This window comes from Parasteatoda tepidariorum, chromosome 9, assembly GCF_043381705.1.
Source record: "Parasteatoda tepidariorum isolate YZ-2023 chromosome 9, CAS_Ptep_4.0, whole genome shotgun sequence".
Lineage (NCBI taxonomy): Eukaryota > Metazoa > Arthropoda > Arachnida > Araneae > Theridiidae > Parasteatoda > Parasteatoda tepidariorum.
Genome location: NC_092212.1, coordinates 3,580,656 through 3,587,721, shown reverse-complemented (window position 1 = coordinate 3,587,721; position 7,066 = coordinate 3,580,656). Strand labels below are relative to the sequence as shown.

Below are 7,066 nucleotides of genomic sequence, written 5' to 3'. Positions count from 1 at the left end.
CTTGTTTAGAAATAGTAGATAAATCATTTCATCTCAATATATGAAACTTTTTACGCATTAAAACCATTTCAAAGTAAGATACAGTTATTCTCAATTTGATATTCATTATTATCATTTTTTAATTTTTAGAAAGCTGACATATTTTGAAATAAATAAAATAAAATTACCTCCCTAAGTACTTTTATTGAACTGCTTTCAAAATATTCAATCCATGATGCATCGAATTTTAACTACAGATATTAATCTCTTTTTAATAAATTGGAGGCTTTAAAGTTGATATGATAGCAGTATAATATTTTAATGCCATTTTATAGGGTATTTAACTTACATACTATTTAGTGCGTATTCAAATTGATATGTTAAACAGTGACAGATAAATTATTTAAATTAATTAAAATCATTTTCTTATCAATTTTCGTTTGTTTGACCTTTTATAAAATTACTTTTAAACTTGTGATTTAACCTTTTAATATGCATAAAAATGATATTTGCATACTTTTTTTTAATTACCCCCCCTCCCCCCCCAAAAAATGAAGCTATATTGTTATTTAAAAATATCCAATGTATCTATTTTATATCTAAACATAAGTTTAACGAGTCTATTTTCTATGTATATATTGCTCTCTATTTTAGAAGTTAAACAAGTTTTATGTAAAAATTGCTATACGAAAATGCAAATAAAAATAAATATGATGAGCAATAAATTTGTGTTAAGTAAAAAAAGAAAGTTAAATATTTCCTTATTTTTATTTTTGACTTTATTTTCATTATTGGTATTTTTATTGCAATCATTAACCAGGGTTTCAGGAAAAATGTGTAAGGACAAATTGCTCTTATAATCAGAAAATGTGATCCTTTTAAACCTAACATCACATAAGGTAGATCAGTATTTAAAATATAAAACTCCACTGACCTAGATTTTAAGTTTGTTGTTGCAAAATACCTTTTGTATGTTTTACATTAACAAAGTTTTTTCTTTCTTTTTGGACAATTAGTTTTTCCAAAATTTTAGTTGGGTTTTGGTTTATATTTAAAGTACTACCTGTGTCATTAATATATTTAACAAGATAGTTTTATTAGTCACAATCGGGTATTTGTCATTTTTATTGTTTTGTATCCGGATACTAATAATTGTCAATTTTATGGTTAATCACTTTGTTGTTTTGGCTGGGTTTGATTTTCAATTGTAAAAAAATTAGATTTCTTAATACTATCTTGGCCTCAATGATAAGCATTAGTTATCCCAAGCTTATCGCAGTATTTAAATGGCTTGGGATGCCTCTGGTGTATCCCTCCTCTTATGATATGCTTTCAAAGCCATGTGTGACCAGGCTTAATATTCTAGGAAGTTTTATAATTGAGATTTTTTTTTAGTCAAATTTACGCGAAATTTTATCATTCATGAAATTTTTCTGTAATATACAGGGTGTCCCAAAAGGTCGTTTACAAACTTAACATGCTGGTCTGTCATATCATGATGAACAAGATTTACATAGGAACTTGTGTCCAAAAATTAAAACTGCGACTGCTAGAGGGCGATAATTGCACGAAAACGAGAGCGAATTGACAAAACATACCATAGATTATAAACTAGGCGATTGCAAATGGAATTTGCGATGGATTACGCGTAAATGTGGTGGGAGAACGAAATTACATTAACCTAAACAGTGAAATTCGATATTTTTTTTCTCCTCCTCGACTAGCCATGATGAATAAAAATAACTCATTAATTCATTTTAGTAGAGAATTAAAAAAGAAAATAACCTTTTTATTCTTAGGATCACGTTACAAATAAACTGTATTTATATTTTATTAAGCGCAATAATTTATATTTTATAAAACGATCTAGTTTTTTGATTAACAGATTTAATTTTTTAATTTTTTTTTACAAGAATTGTGCTTGTGAAGAAATAAAAATAATTTATTAATGAACCAATCACAGAATAATGTAAACTTTTTTATGAAAATTTTTTTTAGAAATTAACAAAGACATATTATTTATTAGAAAAAAAATTTGAAGTATTCAAAAATGTTATCACGCTTTAAAGTAAAAATTTCTTGCAAATGTAAAAATCAATATTTTTAAAATTTTAAAGTAATCGGAAATTCGCTAGTGAAAAAAGAAATATGTGAAATAATTTCAAGAAAGGAAAAATGTACAAATGAAGGGATTTTTCTGCAATGACCTATATCGCGTTTGTTTTATTACTAGAAGCACTTATTGCAAAAAAATATTTATTAAATAACTTTTTTTTCAATGGGATGAGATCTTAAACTTCGTGAAAAATTGATTCAATTCCTTAATATATATAAAAGTCCGTAAATACTTCATTTATTATGGAGGTCATATATACCCAGGGCTAAAGAGAATACAAGGGCTAGTTCACTCCGCTCTTAGAGCTGAAGCTACGATTTCCCTCCTCATGACGTCACTGTGTCCACAGATCTCGGAGATCCCAAGCAAAAATATGATAACTTTGCATCTTTCTCTTTGTAAAAATAAGTTAGACTTTTTCTGNATTTTTTTTCTCCTCATCCAAACCTGCACTTATCGCCCTCTAGCGGTCTCAGTTTTAATTTTCGGACACAAGTTCCTATGTAAATCTTGTTCATCATGATATGACAGACCAGCATGTTAAGTTTGTAAACGACCTTTTGGGACACCCTGTATAAATTCTAATAGGTCGTGAGCCGAAAACAAACTTGAGAAAATTAATATCACACGATTAATAAAGTGTAAAGTTAATCAACTCCCATTTGGCTATAATTGCATAAAATATCACTGGTTTTTATTTTTTGGGTAGCTTGTGAGCTCTTCTAAATACCTTTGTTTCATTGAAAGAACGCATAATATCGTGAACACTACATGTATAACAGGGGTTCCCAACTTGCATAAGGGCCGCAATTAAAAACACCAGTCAAATGGCGGGCCGCAACTTTATAAAAATTTTATGTAGGATTCTTTTATGTTTGAGGCAACATAAAGTATTACTGTCATATTTTTATCATGTTGTACAAAACAAAAGTATTGAATTACAAATTAAAAGAAGAAGTAGATATTTAAAAATATGTAATTGCATATTAAAAAATTCCTGCTACAATAACTTTAAGGTTAAACAGACATCAAATTGCCAAGATCAATTGTCAACTTAAAAGTATTTAAGACCCATATAGATTTTTTTACGAAATTTGTCTACAAAAAATGACAACTAATATATTAGTTCGCGGTTCGGCAGTTGGTAACCACTGATGTATAATAATATTGAATGGCGCTCTTTTCCGAGTTTAGGCAATTGGAAGTGGTAACCCAGAAGTCTTACGGAAAATTTTGACCCCCAGCGCCATCTACACTTAGCTTTACTCGGTCAATCATCCATATTCTTAAAGACATTTAATTTCAGTAACCAAATCTAGTTGGCGTTTTTGTTTTCCTTTCTGACAATGTCGGCCTTTCAAACTCACTTTAGAAAATAAAATGAAGGGAAGAAAATCAAAATTCTAATTACAGTGGAACTGTAATTAGACTACTGTCTAATTACATTTGTCTACTGTCTAAATTGACCACCCTTAAGACCATGTCAAATGGTCACTATATAGTGGCCACTTTATGAAGACTCTTTAAATAAAACTTGTAGAAAATGGTCATCTTACTCAGACGCTCACTTTACCCAGGTGGTCACTTTTACAGATTCCACTGTATATTGTAGTGTAATAAGAGGGAAATCGCAAGGGTGGGGAGAAACAGAGCCATCTGACCAGATCCCCGAGAATTTAAAAGCAGATATGTATATATATACATAAAATTGATCATCCTGGCTTAAAAATCGTTCCTTTAAAATTGAAAGTAATTTATTATTAAAAAAATGTGGTGCCCTTAATACTGTTTTGAAAAAAGAATTAAAAATAAATTTGTAACTAACAAGAAATGAGAAAAAGAAATTTAAAAGTGAAGAAATAAAATTAAACGTTATTGGAAAAAATTCTTAGAAATAAGAATGAATTTGAAATAAAGCAAAACTGTCATAAATATTTCATTAAAAAATCGTTGAAAGTTCTCTTACGCACAATATATAATGTATTTTATCAACGCCAAATAACGCGTTTTTATTAGTGCTTTTAAATTAAATCCTTTAATCAAATATTAAAATAAATAACGTGTTAACTGAAAAATGCATGAACTAAAAAACGTAATCTTAATAAAATTTATTATTAAAATAATTTTTGTTGCATGGAATATTAGAATAAATGATTCATAAAAATATTTAAAATAATCCATTTAAGAAAAATTCCCATCACTTAACAGAAATTCCCCTTTACCATAATAGTCGAATCTTAATCATAACTGTTAAAATAGGGGTAAAAACTTTCATGGTGCTGAGAATACTTTCAGCATTTTATAGCTATCTGAAGTTAACCCCCGAAAATAAGGAAATTCAAATATTCAAACTGCATTCATTTGACGATAAATGACCAACCATGTACTAATTTTTTTACCGCCCTTATTTCGGTCATAATCCTAAAAATTGAATTAGATAGAATCTCTTCTCTAAACAAATAAGGAATGAAGTAAGGTTTCTTGTTTAAGATTAACATTGCCTTAAAATCCGTGTGTAAGCACATTAACAGCGATTAAGTATATTAACAGCTATGAAATTATTTATAGGCGTGTGAATGAGTTTATAAATTCCTAAAATTTTTGCAAACCTACAAAAAAATTTCGTTTTTTTAAATAATTTTCAAAAAAACTGTGATCTATTAAATGCAAAATATCTTTTAAATATTCACAGTGCGCTGACTTCTGATCTAATGATCGGATTTTCACATTCTAGAACTCTTAATGGTTCAAAGGGATGACCTCAAGTTTGCTAATTAGTTATTGTTGACAATATTTTATTTAGGTTATGAAATCAAGCACAAAAATGTAATTTTTCTGAATAACCCATAGCATTTCTTTGACGGATTTCTGACCCACAAAATCTGGGGTAGCAGCAATCTGGGAAATAGGATCACAATAGTTTGGTCAGGAGAACGGTCCAAAATTTGAACCCCTTATCCCGAGAATTTTTTAAGCAAATTGAAAATTTTTTGCACAATTAAAAATTTCGTTTATCCAAAGATAATTCCATGCAAAAATGTATATTTAAGTAAACGCGCTTATTATTTTTTATTATTCATTTAATAAGAATCAAACAAATTTTGTTAGATGTACAATTTTTAGCATCATTTTAAAGACTATAATTTTGCATAACAAAATACGAAATTTGAGCGAAATTGGTCGAAGAGTATCTGAGAAATCGAATTTTAAAGAATTTTGAAAATTTCACTGTATTTTGGGAGCCAGAAATATGAAGCCATCGAAAAAAGGTATGTTTATTCAGAGAAAGTTCGTATTTTGTGTTAAGATTTCGTAACTTAAAGTGTCATCTGCACTAATTAATTGGTATATTTGAGATTACCACCTCGAACCATTAACTTATAAGTTTCCCTGAACTTATAAGTTCCGAACATTAGATCAAAAGTTATTTAGGATGGTTCGCATTTTTTTTTTACGTACTATTGAAATTTGGTATTNTGAGAAAAAGAAAACAAAACAAAAACAAATCACCCTGAATAACTTTCGTTCTAATGATCGGATTTTCACGAACTAAATGTCAATCTTAATGGTTCCGGGGGGTGACCTCAAATATGCTAATTAATTAGTGCTAATTATTAATTAAGTTAAGAAATCAGACACAAAAACGTACTTTCTCTGAATAAACAAGTATTTTTTTTTACAAATTTGGAATCCAGACACTTGAATTAGGGGGGGTAGACAAAATTTTGAAAAAATTGGGTCACAATAAAGGTTTATATATTTGGCGATAGTTCAGAAAAAGTCGCCAATGCGAATTAATATTTTAAGGTAACCCATTGACTAATTCAAAAGAAGAAGACATAATTTCACTAGGTTGCTAAGCAACCAATTTCAATATGAGAGGTATTACATACTTTCCCTAGGCATTCTATAGAATGACAAATGTTATTTAGGCAAAATATGAAAAAAAACATACTGATTAGGTCATTATGTTATATTAATGATGTGCATGTTACTGTGAATGATCGAAATCGGTGGTTGTTGACTTTCACCGGTGAATGTTGACAATCACATAGTCGCTTTGGTGAATGTCCGAAATATTTTTTATATCCGATATAATTACATTTATTCGATATTTTAATACTTACTGACGATAGATTAGAAGAAACATCAGTGTTTGGAGTATCAGGCTAATATATATCAGGCAATGGCACTGAACCTTAAAAAATTATCGGTGTAGGATATACCGGGCAAATGTATACCGGGCAGTGGCACTTGACCTTAAAAAAGCATCAGTGTCTGGTATACCGGGCAAATGTATACCAGGCAGTGACACTTGACCTTAAAAAAACATCAGTGTCTGGTATACCAGGCAAATGTATACCGGGCAGTGGCAATTAACTAGAACTAGTATGACTAGACCTTTGGTAAATGTCCGAAATATATACTAGGTCTAGTTAAGAGCCACAGCCCGGTATATCCTACACTGATGTTCTTTTAAGGTCAAGTGCCACTCCCTGGTATGCATTTGCCCGGTATACCCTACAATGATGTTTCTTCTAATCTATCGTCAGTAAGTATTAAAATATTGAATAAATGTAATTATATCAGCGAATAAATTAATATATCGGTTGTAAAAAATATTTCAGACAATCACCAAAGCGACTATGTGATTGTTGACATTCACCGGTGAAAGTCGACATTCTCCAGATTTCGGTCATTCGCAGACAGGTGATTAGAAAATTACTTTTAAGATTAAGACGATATATAAGATGTTGAGAAATTTGCAATGATGTGAGAGATGCTTAAAAATGTTGGCTACGTATTTTTATTAATATTTATAAAAAATATATTCAAGAAATTGATAAATATTTTATTCCAAATCTATTCATACGTATGTATATTATAGAAATTGTATCAGTTATTGAGAAAAAAAACTAAAAACTAAAAAATAATCACATTAAATAAGCAAAATCTGGTGTATAATCATAT

At 29.3% G+C, this 7,066-nt stretch overlaps 1 protein-coding gene across 1 annotated transcript in view; it reads left to right on the top strand.

Annotated features, from left to right (window-relative positions):
- Positions 1-7,066, top strand: part of LOC107436172 (endothelial zinc finger protein induced by tumor necrosis factor alpha) — a 251,571-nt gene that overhangs the window by 53,358 nt on the left and 191,147 nt on the right. The gene's annotated exons all lie outside the window — the stretch shown is intronic.